Raw genomic sequence first — 16,168 nt, forward strand, 5'->3', positions numbered from 1 at the left:
TGCTGCCGCGCTGCCGGAGCACAATTTCTATTCTCATCCTGAAGCAAAGTTCTTAACCTGAAACACTATTTCTGGGTTAGCAGAGTCTGTAACCTGAAGCGTATGTAACCTGAAGTGTATGTAACCCGAGGTACCACTGTATTTTTAATGCATGAAGCCTGAATAATAGTTTCACAGTGAGGGATGTTCTCAGCTTCTCTTTTGCAATTGTAGAACCCACCTATCTGGCAATTCCTCAATGGCCAAAAGGATTTCGGAAGTGGTGTAGACTCTTCCAAGTTCTGATGGTTTATTATAGCAAGGAACATCCCAATAGCACTGACCATGCAACCCTAGACATGACTACTCAGAAGTGAGTTGTATTTAGTAACCCTGAGTTTCTGTTCTTGATATTCTGCAATGACTTATACTGTCCCCACCCCACCCCTAGCTTGATTTGGCTTCCTTGCAAAAGATTGTGTAGAAAGGGCACACAGAGTGACATCCACAATAGTTGCCTGTGGAACTCCCCTGCACTGGAGACTCCCCAAAGACTGAACACCATCCTGAAAGTTATGTAAATATATTCTGATCTGGAGAGGATTATAGCAAGGTATCTCTCTATACAGTGAATATCAGGAAAGAGTTTTGGTAAAAGGAGGCAAGACAAACTCCTTGCCTTCTTTGTCTTCCAGACCTGACTGTTCCACACAGCAGGTTAAAAACTTTAAAATACAATTAATCCTACTTGTGGCTGTATGTGACATCATCCCAGCTTCTCCAAATGGGGTCAAATCACTTTTATAGCTCATCTCCCATTTGAAATGCTGTAATCAGATGAAATGTTTGCCGTTTCCTTCTTTTAAGGCCAGCATATTTTTAGCCCATAGAATGATTATATGTGACTAAACAATGCAGCTCCTGCCACAGGGGTGTAAAAACAAGGCGGCAGAAAAGCATTCGTTCTTTTTTGCCAGTAGATGGGGCTATCCCTTAATTTGCTGCCTCATTTTATTTCATTATTTATATATAAACCTCTCTCCCCCCACTTGCTTCTTTCATTTTTTCTTTTTTTATCCCTCACCAGCATTTTTTTCCCCCTTACGGATGTTGGGGAACACAGAGTGATTCTCAAAGGAAGACGCCAGGGCAGAAGATTACTGCAAAAAATGTTTCCTTTTTGGTTTTAGGGCTGGATCGGTTTGTCAATGAGACAAGTGTAAAAATGGGAGACTTTGGAAAGCTACTATCCTGAGGAACCTGAACAGCTGAAGCAGGAAAACCCATATATGAAGATCTATGGATAATGGCATTGCTTGTCCTGTAATTCATCATTCTTCTTTACAGGTAAGACGATGGACTTAAAAGAGAATATTTCCTCTGCTGGCTTTGTAGCAGTCGCACCATCAGGCCAGCTTATTGATTGTTCCTCTCTCCTGCTGGCGCACCTAGCTGGCAATTAATTTTAGATGCATGCAGAACACAAACGGCATCATTTTGGGAAGGTTTTGTTCCATTTTGAATGGAAAGCCATTTAACATCTTGCCCATCGTGTGTTTCTGTTTCCCTCGTTAAAATCTGCATTTTCTGGAACGCACGGGAGAGATTTCTCTCTTGCAAACCTGTGGTCATAAGCTGTGGTTGCTGGTCCTCCTGTCAGCTACAAGTGTTAACGTTGCTTTTGTCCACCCCACCCCCACCCCCCGATGCTTTGGTGGGTTTATTTGATGCACACAGACCCAAAAAGAAAAAAATGGTGATAAAACAACGGGGCAGATCAAGAAAACGAGGAGAGAGGGGGCTCATCAGAGTGTGGCGGGGATGTGCTGTTCTTCTGGAACATCTTCAGCACGGCAGAATGCTGCTTTTGTAATATTAATTTGTTCTCTTGCCTCGGCGTGGCATATTGTATTGGCTGTACCGTTTCATCCCAGTGAAACAGTCGTTTTTACATAGGAGACATTGTGAAAAAGAAGAGGAGGAGGAGGAGGAGGGAGGACACATATCAAGTATCTCAACAGTGTAGCAGGTTCTGCAAGACACACCTAATGGCTAAACCGTTCGACATGCTTGCGATTAACCTTCCTTGAAACAGGCTGAACTCCATCTTTTGACAGGTACTGATATCTCCCCTGCCCCACCCTGCATTATGTATATTATTCAGATTGTTCGGACCTGTGGGCTTCTTAGAAGGCAAATGCCACTCCCTCACTTGTCCATTCCCCCCCATTTTGATTCGAAAGCAATACATTGGGGGCTTTGTGGGTGGGGAATCACAGGTAAAGCTTGATTTCGCCCCGTAATGATTCACAGAGAGAGACCAGCAATGTTATGTGCAAATCTGCCCACGGAGGAAAAAACCCTCGCTCTGTATCCTTCAGCAATAAGCAACGGAGTCAGTATTCCGGTGTCTGTGTCAGCGGCTGTCACAGCAACCGTGGTTTGCCAGTTTAATTACATGGGAAGCAGGATCAGCCTTGGCCTCCAAGAGATCCTTTGGCGCATATGCATTTTAATGAGATTTCCACTGTGGCTGCTTCTTCTTCTTCTTTTTCCTTTGGGCGGGGGCAGGAAGGGAGGTGGGCTTTTTTGCATGTTGATGCGCTCGGTTGATTCCGGAGCCGAGCACTGATTTGGAGGGTGCTGTGTGCAGCACTGTCATGGCTAGAGGGTAAATGCAGCTGTCTTCGTGAGATGGTAAAGGATCCGCCCTTGTTGGGCAGGAAGTAGGGAGGAGGCACAAGTGTTGTTCCTGGCTGATGTGCCTGGGATGGGTTTTGTACACGAGAGGTGTTGAATGCCAAGCTGAGCATGATGCATCATCCCCATCCCCGTTACCTCTGACCTTTTGTGCTTTCAGCAATGCATTTATTATTAAGCGCAGGTACGCATCTAAGACTCCGATTTCCAGTCAATGGAGTCGTTCATAAATAGGGTATGTGTGTATCTAAAGCTGCACAGCAGAATCTGAGGGAACACAAGATGGGAACATAGATAGAGGAAGATCAATGTGTTAGTGGGAAAAGCAGGGACTGTGTTATTATGGCTGGACAGAGATCTAACTAGCAATTAATTCCAAGACAGGCAGCCATGTCTGTCTTTGGCATTAAAACGGCAACAGCAATCTTGAAGGCACCTTAGAAATGAACAGATTTATTGGGGCTTTTGCGGGAAAGAAACCACTTCGAATCGCACGACAGACACCTGTGATTCTGCTTCTTCAGATGTGTTGGTCACAGGGCCCAACTAACTACATTTGCTACACCTCTTTTGGCATCACTCTTCAATAGGGTTGCCAACTGACAGCAAAGCAGACCTTGCTTGCGCCTGCATCTTTAACAAACAAGCCTTACATAAATCATGAGTACTTATACACCATACTTTTCTGTGTATAAGTCTAGGTTTTTTCTTTTAAAAAATATGTTTAGAAGTGTGGGTCATATACATGGAGCCATCTCCCCCCATGTTCTTAAATTTGAGTCCCCCCCAAAAGGGGGCATCTTATACATGTGGGTGTCTTATACACTTAAAAATATGGTATTTTCATGTGAGGGAATGAAATCTTAACTACCACCTGTTAGTTGCTGCAGATCAAAGTATGGTTAGATGCATAGGAGCAGGGGCCACCCCAAAAGCAGGTAAAACGAGGGCTTTTTTGAGCCAGAACTCACTGGAACTCCATTCCAGCACCTCTCAGGTGGTGCCATTGCCATTCTAAGAGGTGTTCATGGTGAGTTCCAGCACCTCTTTTTTTCTAGAAAAGAGCACTGAGTAAAACTGCCCTTCATTTAGATTTGCTGTGTTCCAAATGAATATGATTGGCAGAGTATTTTCTCTAGTTACTTGGTAGTACCTCCATGGTTCTCTGCAACTGAAGTACTAGGCCTCATTTTACCCACTGGAATTGCAGTCATACCTCGGGTTGAATGTGCTTCAGGATGATCGCATTTGAGTTGCGCTCTGCGGCAACCCAGAAGTTACGGAGCACGTTACTTCCAGGTTTTGCCACTTGCGCCTGCGCAGACGCTCAAAATGATGTCATGTGCATGTGCAGAAGCGCCAAAACATGACCCGCGCACACGCAGACACGCATGATGTGAATGGGGCTCCGGAATGGATCCCATTCGCATCTAGAGGTACCACTGTATTATAATTTAGATGCAACTGACTTTCTTATGAACAAGGATTGTGAATACCCTCTTTGTGAAACCCATTTGGCTCCCTGGTATAGTTCTGTGCTTAGGGCAAGGAAACAAGCTGGAGAGACAATTCAAACGTGGGTGAAGGAAAACTCCAGCCAAATGCAACTGAACACTGGTGAGGCTCATCAGAGAGCCTAGTCAGTGGCAGTGGCATACTTTGCTGCCTCCGCTGCCTCCTCATTGCACTGTCCAGAAGAGTTTCCCCATGTACTGCAAGTCATTTTACAGTCTGGCCCAAAGGAGGTGGCAGAATTGATGGTAGCTCACTGTGACTTGTTTAGGATAAGTGAGGATAAAATCACTTGTATCCACCGAGACCTTGACTCCACTGTTAGAGCAGATAAAGCTCAAGGCTGTGGACTGGCCCTCCACCCATTTTTGTGCTTGCTTCATGGCCCTCAAGTTTATGGGTATACCATGGAGTGGCACAGGTTCTGCTCAACCACCCGAGTCCTCCCTGTATTACAGAGAGCAACCAGAACTTCAAAAGGAATGCCATCTACACCAGCTGGAAAATTCACCAGAACCCTCAGGAATCCACCAGCTTCTGCACACAGATCATTTCAATAGGTTTCCCACTCCTTCAAAGGAGTAAAGCCACTGACAGCCTAAACCTCAACAGGAAGTGATCACAACCATACTCCTGCACAACTTCAACTCAGCTCAGGCACCAGTTAATTCCTGGCTGAATTGGAATTGCATACTAAAGACGTTTGTTTTTCCAGAACATCTACTCTGACTTTTCCTACCCCTATTTCAAAACATTCAAAGCTTTGTAAATTGACAGGGTACTCCTATGCAGGTTTATTCAGAGGTAGGTTCCCCATTGTGTTCAGTAGGGCTTGCTCCCAGGTAAACTATTCACAAAACGGCAGCCCCAGTCTGGTGTTTGGCAAAAGTGCCTTAACATGGTTCCATTTAAAATATCTAAAACCCAACGCTTCCATTTTAAATGCCAATTTAATATTGCACAGGGGGGGGGGAAATAGAATGTCTCGGAAGGGAGAGGGTGCTGAGCCAGCTGCAGACATGAAGATAGCCTGGTAGGCTGTAGGAAGGTTTAGTTGCAGGAGGTGATCATGCTGCCATATGCACACAAGCATTCCCTGGGGAGGAATAATCCAGCTGGCATGTGCTATTGAGCAGCACAATATGCGCTAGCAGACTTGAATCATGTTGGCCACAGCATTTTCCTCAGGCTAAAGAGCAAGGTCCACTGCAAGCTGCATTTCTCTTATTGCAAACGTGTTCCATAAAGTGTTGTTCTTTCTCTTACGATCAGAGGTTTTAAAGTTATTGGAATCTTTTGTGGCGGAACTCAAAGCTGACCCATGATCCTGATGTATGCTGGATCCACTTCATAGCCCAGTTCTGCTTAGATGGGCAGGATGCGGAAGGCATGATGCCACACACATGAAACTCGACAGAGAGCAAGATAGGAGGACCAGGCAGACCAAATCAGTAGTTACACCAGAGTTCACCCCAGTGTAGCTAACTGCTTTCCTGTGCTCCTTCAGCAGCAATATCAACACCACAGTAGCCATGAAAGGGGCTCCTTTGCAAACACTCCCAAGTGAATGAGCACAAGGGATTGATTTGTGTGTGTGTGCAACACACACAGGAGCTTGAAGCACTTGCTGCCATCTCCACTACCCACCTCCCTTGCCCATCTAAAGAACCTCAAACATTACCAGAGAAAGGAGGAGGAGAGGCTTGAAGCCTCCATTTCCTGCACAGGGAAGGGACGGTTTGTACATGTCCCAGCACCCTCCACCCAGCAGAAATTGACTAAAGAGTACCCTTTGTGGGAGATGCCATCCCAGGGTCCCTTCACTCTGCACGGAAAGGATGCTTCAAACACCCATGCCCCCGGCCCTTCCATTTCTCCTCTCCCAAGTGGTTTGTGAGCCCTTGTTTATGTTCTGGAAGGGCACACAGGTCAATTACACACAGGTTCCCAGCACATGCATTTGCAATGCAGCAAATGCATTTGTGACATGTGACAACCTACATGCACATTTCACCATTCTTCGCCCGCATACTTCTTCTAGGTAGCAGGGGAAAGCATTACATTTAGATTTTCTTAAGTAGGACCTTCTAGTCCAATGGTCTGGTATGAACTTGTGAAAGAAACATATGCCCTTGCAGAAAGGCAGCTCCTCTGACTTAATGCAGTGTGATTAATATAAGGACAGAAGAGGATGGTCTTTAACCCCCAAACTTTGTCAATTCCATTGATTTTCAGCTGGCTTATGGTTGAAATTGCTTTCACTTTTTGTATTTTTTTTCTTACTCTGTTTCTGTGTGCCTCTTGGCTACTTTGAATTTATATGCTGGCTGGGTGGGGAATGCTCCTATTCCTGCACTTTTCTTATTGCAGTTGGTGAAATAAGATAATTCTGAGCTTGGCTTTGAAGTGCTTATCATGAGACAAAAGACTGTTTTCACACAGGCAAAGTTGGCTTGGGGTTGGCCTGATGTGCTGCTGCCCAGCCCCGTGCTGTGTGTATTCAGAAAACATGCAAGAAAACAGGGCTATTTGGCAACAGGGTAGTGAATGTGTGATAGTGATGGCTTCAAGTTTCTGCAGACCCATCACTCACACCAGTTTACTGGTATCTTCCTGAATGATTGCCTCAAAAAATTGGCATTTTGTCACACGTTGCCCAGTAATCAAAGTATCCATAATGAGTGAGAGCCAGTGTGGTGTAGTGGTTAAGAGCGGTAGTCTCGTAATCTGGGGAACCGGGTTCATGTCTCCGCTCCTCCACATGCAGCTGCTGGGTGACCTTGGGCTAGTCACACTTCTCTGAAGTCTCTCAGCCTCACTCACCTCACAGAGTGTTTGTTGTGGGGGAGGAAGGGAAAGGAGAATGTTAGTCGCTTTGAGACTCCTTAAAAGGAGTGAAAGGCGGGGTATCAAATCCAAACTCTTCTTCTTCTTCTTCTAATGTTTGCTGGTTTCAGACAAGCTGCCCAAGTGCTATTTGACACAATCCAATTGGTGTTTACTCAGATGGCAATCCTGTCACGTTCAGTGGGGCTTAGTCCCAGAAAGTGTGTGTGGCAGAATTGGGGAACCTATGGCCCTCCAGATATTGCTGGATGACAGACTCCATCACCCATATGGTCAACCACACACTAGATGGAGCTGATCAGATTTTGAATCCAACAACATTTGAATCCAACCACAGCTTCCTCACTCCTGATGTCTTAGAATGCAACCTTAAAGGTAAAGGTAAAGGTAAAGGGACCCCTGACCATTAGGTCCAGTCGTGACCGACTCTTGGGTTGTGGCACTCATCTCGCCTTACTGGCCGAGGGAGCCGGCGTACAGCTTCCGGGTCATGTGGCCAGCATGACTAAGCCGCTTCTGGAGAACCAGAGCAGCGCACGGAAACGCTGTTTACCTTCCCGCCAGAGCAGTACCTATTTATCTACTTGCACTTGAACGTGCTTTCGAACTGCTAGGTTGGCAGGAGCAGGGACCGAGCAACAGGAGCTTAACCATCATTAATTTAGCCAAAGTAGCATTTCCCAGTTATTTTAAGCACATGTTTAAAATCACACCCTTTTGTTCTGAAATGGGTAAGAATTGTACTGGACTGGACCAGATTTTGCCAGGGTGCAACAAAACAAAACACCTGGCACAAAATAAACAATTCTTGTCCCAAAGAGTTCCTGGTGCAAGAATAGCCAGTTAAGTAGATATTGGTGAGCAAAACTGTCACTTGGCTATTTTATTATGCAGCAGAGGCTTCTTGTGGCAGAAGGAGACAAAGGGAGAAGGTGTTTTTGCAAATTCCATCTTTGATCCCCACTGTCCTGAAGGGCACCCCAATGTTTCAAAGCAGATTATTAAGAGGATGAAGTGGGAACAGAGAATCAGCAGATATCTCTTCTCTCCCCCACCCAACTTTCACCAGCGTTCCTGCTTGCACGAACTCAGGACAGAAGTCAATTATTATCCTTTTCTGATAAAAAATGTGTTTCCATCATTTCGCTGGCAGGTACTGTATATATATAAGAAGCAGTAAACAGACCCTTGAGGGGAGGGGAGGGGAGGAGAGGAGAGGAGAGGAGAGGGGAGGAAAAGGGTAGCAGAGGGAGATCAATATGATCAACTACCGGAACACAGAGTTCTTAGCAGGGCTTTATATTTGGTTGCTGGATGTCCAGACTGATCGTCCCTTGCGGGTGTTCTTGCTGGGATGGAAGTGACGATCAGAAGGTGTTCTTGCCCTTAAAAAAACCCAAAACCTATACTTAGAATGCAATGTTCCTTAAAGAAACAAGGACCCAGACTGACTAAAAGGAAGAAAAGTAACAGGATAGCCAGACCAGCTGCTCTCAAGACAAGGATAGTTGATGTTTTCTCCTTTTGGTCTATGCCAAAAGGTTTTATTGACCAGAGTTGTTCGCATCCTACCCCTTGCACGGAGGCATGCCAATTCTGAGCTTAAAGGGCAAATGTAGCATTTCTCAGCACTAACAGCGTGCCCCCCAGACACTCAATATTTTGCAGGAGGGATTCAAGAGCATACTGAATAGATTAAAGTGCCTGTAGTGCAACAGATACATTTAAAAACAACTTTCAAAGTGTAGAATGAAGAATTGATTAATGGGAAGACATCTAAACATCCTGAAAGCAAATCAGGACGAATGCAGGATGAAGGTTCATAGATATATATCCGCCAACCCCAATCAAAGCAGAGCAAAAAGACAGGGCCCCTCCAGACTGGTGTATCTTTGCAGGTGTCTTCTGCAACGTGTCATGGACACAATAACGGCGTGTTACTGGTGGATTTATATTGTGCTGTCCACACACCGTTCTGCTTTATTAGCTATTCTGTGATGCATCCCTACTACCATCTCCCTATTGTCGCCCGGCAGCAAACTCTTGTGCTAAAGCATAACAAAAGTGGGACAACACCCCATCTCGGAACATTTGTGGTATAAAAAGTTACAGGATTTCAGCAGGGACGTGCATTAATTGGAAACGAAGCAGTGGGCAGGATTCAACTAATGAGTCCTATCACCGGGAGAACTGCACAAGGACGTCCACTTGCTCAATGGGGCTTTCCCCTCTCTCCTCTCTGAAATTGGCTAGAAGAGGTTGAGCAAACCCATGGAACAGGATGCAGGGGGTTGGGGGGTGAGGAATCATTCCATCTTGAAAGCCAAAAGCCAAAATAATCACTTTAGTGCTGCACCGAATTCCTTCCAGTATGCCCACACCCCAATTTTTTGCAGGTGCCAACCGTACTGAAAAGTGATATCGTTTATCACTGCCCCAATACTTTCATGAGCATATGTCATCATGAATGCATGGTAAAAAGGTCACCTGGATGGGAGCCAGAGTCTAACCCCCCATGTTAGCTTTGTTCAAGCGAATCAGGATGAATGCTGAATAAACTGGCCCTCCAGAGGAGCCCTAAATTATTCTCCTCTAGCTACAATGGAGATTGATTTTTCTGTGCTGCATAATAAGATGCTATGGGAACATTCCTACAAGTATGGAATTACTTTTACCAACATAGTATTCCTGTTACAAGAATTATTGCATACAGTGCACTCTGGGATGGAAGCTGGCAGTCACAGAAAGGACATTTGTCTGTGACCCCTATGCCTCAAGGAATCCTTGACAGCAGAAGCCAGTTTTGTGGGGGATTTGAAATGAGAAGAAATGCTGACTATGCAATACTCAGGCAGGAGCAAGCCATTTATCTTTGTTTCACAGTCAAGGAAACACATAATGGCTGATCTTGCATCCTTGCAAATACTACAGCCAGCTGTTACTCAGTTCTGCCTCCATCTTTAGAGAAAAGACACAGGTTCTTTTGGTAGACAAAGAAGAGGAATGAATACAAACTACGTAGTCCTTATAGAAACAGAGATTACTTTTAGGTGGTGTGCTAAAAAAGGTAAAGGACCCCTGACAGTTAAGTCCAGTCGCGAATGACTCCGGGGTTGTGGCGCTCATCTCGCTTTACATCTTGCAGCCTAGGGAGCCGGCGTTTGGTCTGCTCTGCAGACAGCTTTTCTGGGTCATGTGGCCAGCATGACTAAGCCGCTTCTGGCGCAATGGAACACCGAAGCCAGAGCAGCACACGGAAACGGCGTTCACCTTCCCGCCGGAGCGATACCCATTTATCTACTTGCACTTTTTGAACTGGCAGGAGCTGGAACCGAGCAATGGGCACTCACCCCATCACGGGGATTCAAACCGCCGACCTTCCGATCGGCAAGCTCAAGAGGCTCGGTGGTTTAGACCATGGCACCACCTCCCAAAATGAGGAAAGTAGGTTGGAGTGAATGATCACTAAGAAAAAGAATAAATTCCCATCTTCAGGTAGTAGAGCATGCTCCTTTTCCAGCTTAAATCTGGTATCTCCTAAGTCACAAAGTAAAAGGTAGCTATTTTGGCCCACCAGAAAAATCCCAAAGGTTTTCTTAGGACAATAGTTATGCAAGACAATATAAAAGGTCGCAAAATAGTGTGCAAGGTTTCAAGTTCCCTGGAATTCATCAACCATCACTAACCTGGTGCCTTCCAGCTATTGTGTGCTATAATTGCCATCAGCCAAAACAGCAGGGCACCAGGCTGGCAAAGTCTGGGATACATGGGAATAAATGTGGGGCGGGCGGGGGGGGAGAGAAAGGCTGCTGAAAAGAGGACTTCCATAGCTCAGTTGGTATAGCATGAGACTCTTATTTTCAGGGTTGTGAGTTTGAGCCCCACGTTGAGCAAAAAGCTCCTGCTTTGCAGGGGGTTGAACTTGATGATCCACTGGATCCCTTCCAACTCTATAGTTCTATGACGCTATGAGTTCCATGAATCAGGCAGCAACAGAGCTACCAATCTGATGGGTGTTTAGGTCTAGTGATTAAAAGTTACACAAATTAACATATAGTTCCTTCCCCTTCAAAAAACACCCATAGAGGCAAGTGGAAGGAGGCACATACAGTTTCACCAACAGGCACATATCACCTTTGCAGCTTTGGGTTCTTCTTTGTTTTTTCAGTCTCCCAGGTACCAGATCAATTTATTCTGGCCCTCCTCAACCTGGTGAACTCTAACTCACATTGCTGGTGAGCCAGTGTGGTATAGTGGTTAAGAGCGGTGGACTCATAATCTGGTGAACCGGGTTTGATTCCCCGTTCCTACACATGCAGCTGCTGTGTGACCTTGGGCTAGTCACACTTCTTTGAAGTCTCTCAGCCCCACTCACCTTACAGGGTGTCTGTTGTGGGGGAGGAAGGGAAAAGAGATTGTGAGCTGCTTTGAGACTCCCTCGGGTAGTGATAAAGCGGGATATCAAATCCAAACTCTTCTTCTTTTTCTTCCAACTCTCATCAACCTTAGTCAGTGTGGCGAACTGTAAAGGGCAATGGGAGCTGTTGTCCAAACCATCTGGAAGGCATCGAGTTGGGGAAGGCCAATTCAAACCATTGTCACCAATGATCAGGCTATTGCAATTTTGTAGCCCAAGACTGCTGGGTGGTGGAGGCAAGATGATGCAATGGTTGCATACACAAATATATACATGATTAAGGGTGCCGTCCTATGCAGCTACTTGGCAGTAAGCCCCATTGTACTTTGTGGGGCTTGCCTCCAAGGAAACACAGGTGCAATTGGTCTGCATGCTACTCTGGCTGGCATAAATATGAATGATATATCACAATACAACAGTTGTAGAGTAACTGAAGTCATTAATGCTCTTAATAAACTCCCCTTCCCCTGAGTGTTTTCCAACTTAATAATAAAAAGCATTCCAAGGGCATCACAACTTTTGTGATTGTAATACGTACTTGTACTTCTACCAATTGTCCTTTATGTGAATTATCTGGTCCCCAATGACCTGAGACAATGTGTTGGCTCTGTAACTGAGCCAAGGGCAGACCAGTACCATTACAGTGTACGGCTGTGAAATGAGGGATGAATATGCTGATATGCTTTGTGATATAAAGATATTGATCTTTAGCATTATGGCAGGGAAGTGGGCCACAAAATATCTTTCCACTCAGCAGTAGACCGGAACTCCCTGGGCAGTGGGCCTGGTTTGTGTTTCTAATCCTTGATCTCTGCAGTAATTAAGAAGTGTAGCAAATGTTAGAAGTAGATGATCATACGTTCCTACCCATTTGGAGTTAGAAAGGAAGAGGGCAGAATCGATGCAATATAAAAACACAAGCGCCTTGCTGAATCAAGCCCCAGGCCTATCTAATTGAGCTTCCTGTTCTCACAGCAGCCAGTCAGGTGCCTATGGGAATCCCAAAAGCAAGACATGGGCATGACAGCACTCTTCCCACTTGTGATTCGCAGCAACTAACATTCAGGGACATACTGCCACCAACAGCTAAGTTAACTCATAGATAGCATTATCTTCCACGAAATGCAAAAAAAATCAATGGTGAGAGTGGATTTGAGGAATTAAAGCTGAGAATTCTAGGGTATAGAATCACGTGAGAAGGTTGATATTTAGATGCTAAAGATTGACACTGGCTTCTGGAATGTCAACAGGTATCACCAGAGCTTTTTTTCCCAGCCGGAACTTTCCAGAATTCAGTTCCGGCACCTCTCAGGTGGGCCCCAGAGGTCCCAACAGTGCAGACAATGGCAAGTTGTTCAGGATGTAGTGTACCTTAATACTGGAGGAGTAAAGAACCCCACTCTGAGCGTTGCTGAAAGCAGAACCATTCTTAAATGCAGTCCTCCTGCCACCATGTCAAGTCTGCAATAATGCAAACATTTACCTTCAGATTAAACCCCATCAAACATAATGGAACTGACTTTTGAGTTTTGGACAAGGCTGCAAGATGTATTAATATATTTAAACTCCACATAGCTTTTTTGGTGGGCGGGGGGAGGGGAGTGCTAAATCTGAAGTTGTCAGCAATTTGTTCCCTTGGCTTGTATCACCACAGCCTTGACTCTGAACACCTGTCTACATTTTTTAAGGCCTCAATGTTCCACCTAATGACAAGAGTTTCACCCTCCATGTGCCATCTCATTTTCCTAAGAGAATCAGAATGCCTTACCAGATAGTTCAGTTGGTTGGAGCATGGTGGTGATAACACCAATGTTGCAGGTTCGATCCCTGTATGTAGCAGATGATCCTCAGGGTCCCTTCCAACTCTACAGTTCTACGATTCTCCCCTCCACCCCCCTCACTTTAGTCACACTGAATTGCCCTGTGTACTTTCCCCCCCTGTCCCAAAGGACAGCTGAGGTCTTCAGGGTTTTCATCTTCATGAATTCCTGATTAATCCATTTATCTTATGAAATTCAAGTCATTCAAAGCAACGGGGATGATACAAGGAAGCCCAGCCAGCTGTTTCAAACATTTTAAAAGCAGCGTTTTTTAAAATTGAATTGTGGTCCAATTAGCCAGTCAATTTTCCTTTAGATAAAAGATGACAAACACAATAAAGACCTGCTTAATGTTTCCTAATAGTGTTTTGTATTGCCTGAGCTTTTCATTACACAGTCCAACAAATTTCCCAGGCAGGACTGTAGGGGTGGTAAAGGAAACGTTCCTTCCCGCAGAAAACTCAGAAGGCCTGATAGTTTTTAGAAGTTACTTCTGCCAAAAGAATGTGAGGAGGGCTGTTTGTAAATTCAAGCACCCCTGCTCAAATTCCTGTAGCAGAATTGAGGCAAGCAGATGTTGTTCCTTCAGCTACATACCTGGTCCTCAAAGAAGCATAACATACACTTTGGGGGCTAGAGATGGCGGTCCTCTCCTTCTCCCAAACATCTGTAAAGTGAAGATGTTCTAGTGGGATGATGGGCAACGAATTACAACCCCCATGATCCCTGGTAGAAGATATAAGTGACCATTTTAGAAACAGCTAGGAGAAGGGGCAGAGGCTTTCCACCCTGTCTTCTAAGGTAACTTATTTGCTGATCAGAAGAAGGAACTAAATCCACAGAAAACTAGCCTGAAGATCAGCCAAAGAGGATCAAAAGGTATCAGAGGAATATGTCCCAAATAGCTGGTCGCCAATACCACTGTGACAGATGAATTTTGCACCAGTGGTCGTTTCCAAACATTGTCAGCTGCAACAGTCTACTTTCTTTTGGAAGGGGGTAGGGGTTCAGGGATTTCCCCTGCATGCCCCACTTACACTGTTGAAGTGGAAGCTATTAAAGAAGAAGCATATGTGGTTCAGGTTTGTTCTCTCCTTGCCTTTGTGGCTGACTTGCACAGTTTCTGACCTGCCAGGCTGAAGGAAGCCCACCAGGCATGTATTTTGGCTTGTCAATTACTCAACATCTGCTTATGTTTGCAGTAGGTGGGCTATCATATATGGATTTTAAGCTGTGTTTGGTTTGGGAGAACATAGTCACGGTCTCCCAGACTTAGGTCTCCAGCTACAATTCCCATCATCCCTTGTCACTGGTCCTGCTAGCTAGGGATGATGGGAGTTATAGTCCAAAAAGAGCTAGTGACCCAAGTTTGGGAGACGTTGGCATAGATTATGCAGATCTGTTCTGTGCTGATGTATGAACTGGTTCTGAAACTGTAGTATTTCTCTCTTCCCCCCACCCTCTTCTGCCTGACTGGACTCTCATGTGCTCTTGCTCATCCACATAGCAAACTGAAGGCAACAATGGAATGAATGTGGGCCATGCGGTGAACATGAGAGGAGTAGGTCACACTATCCAAACTGCAAAGCTGTCACCCAATGTCCCTTTCTTTTAGTGGACAGACGTCGTTTTGCAGGACAAGAGGCTAGAACATCATATATCCATAGAACGCAAGCTACTTCAGAAAACAAATTTCATCTGTACAGAACAGACATCTCAGCTCCATTGTGTTTTTTTAAAAAAATATTGATCAGCCTATTTGCTCCTGAGAGACTGGAAAGAGGTGCAAGAACAAGGCATAATGAATTAGGCATCCAACAGGGAGCCATTTTTACAGAGATGACACCAAAAAAACCAAACAAAAAAACATCATAAGGCTGAACAGAGCTTCTCACAGACCCTCCAAGTGTCCCTATTTTCCAGGGACGTCCCTGATTTGGAGAAGCTGTCCCAGTTTCTGATTTGATCCCATCATGTACCGCTTTCCCTTAAAGGTAAAGGTAAAGGGGACCCCTGACCATTAGGTCCAGTCGGGGCCGACTCTGGTGTTGGGGCACTGATCTTGCTTTATTGGCCAAGGGAGCCGGTGTACAGCTTCCAGGTCTTGTGGCTAGCATGACTAAGCCGCTTCTGGCGAACCAGAGCAGCACACGGAAATGCCGTTTACCTTCCTGCCGGAGCGGTGCCTATTTATCTACTTGCACTTTGACATGCTTTTGAACTGCTAGGTTGGCAGGAGCAGGAACCGAGCAACGGGAGCTCACCTTGTCGCAGGGATTCGAACCGCCGACCTTCTGATCGGCAAGTCCTAGGCTCTGTGGTTTAACCCACAGTGCCACCTGCGTCCCACAACCCACTTTCCCTTAGGATGTCCCTATTTTCATTGGAGAAATGGTGGAGGGCACAGATTTGTCCAACCCCTGTGCTGTCTGAAGGCAATCCTGTATAGTCAAGGTGTTTTATATTTGTTTAATGTTTAATTATGCTTTTATATACGTTGGAAGCTGCCAAGAGTGCTGGGGCAACCCAATAAGATGTGTTTTTTTGGGGGGGGGTATAAATAGTAAAATTATGATTATGAAATGGGATGTCCCTATTTTCATCTGAGAAGTGTTGGAGGGTTGCAAATAGTGTATCATTGGCCTAGCTGTATAAATGACAAGTGAGTTTCTGTTAATTTTTTTTCATTTTAAAAACATCTTTAAATGTGGGCATGATTATATCTATTTCCATATATTTCAAAAAGCTGTTGCTGGAGTTGGGCTATGATGATTCAAAATGAACTTTCTTGTGAGTAAGATCAGCCGAGAGTGCCAGGTGAGTCAACCATATTAGGGTGGGCACATTTTAAAGGGTACACTGGATTAATGTTGATTGATTCCTGGGAACCGTA

The 16,168-nt window shown here is 45.2% G+C and overlaps 1 protein-coding gene across 2 annotated transcripts in view; it reads left to right on the forward strand.

Moving 5' to 3' along the window:
• The first annotated feature begins 1,011 nt into the window (after positions 1–1,011).
• LOC309540018 (sodium channel protein type 2 subunit alpha) overlaps positions 1,012–16,168 on the forward strand; it is a 94,740-nt gene continuing 79,583 nt past the window's right edge. For both annotated transcript variants that reach the window (XM_082236594.1, XM_082236595.1), the window contains exon 1: positions 1,012–1,326. The gene's annotated coding sequence lies outside the window, so the exon portion shown is untranslated. The remainder of the gene's footprint in view (positions 1,327–16,168) is intronic.

Source organism: Podarcis vaucheri (genome assembly GCF_965113315.1).
Source record: "Podarcis vaucheri genome assembly, chromosome: 1".
NCBI lineage: Eukaryota > Metazoa > Chordata > Lepidosauria > Squamata > Lacertidae > Podarcis > Podarcis vaucheri.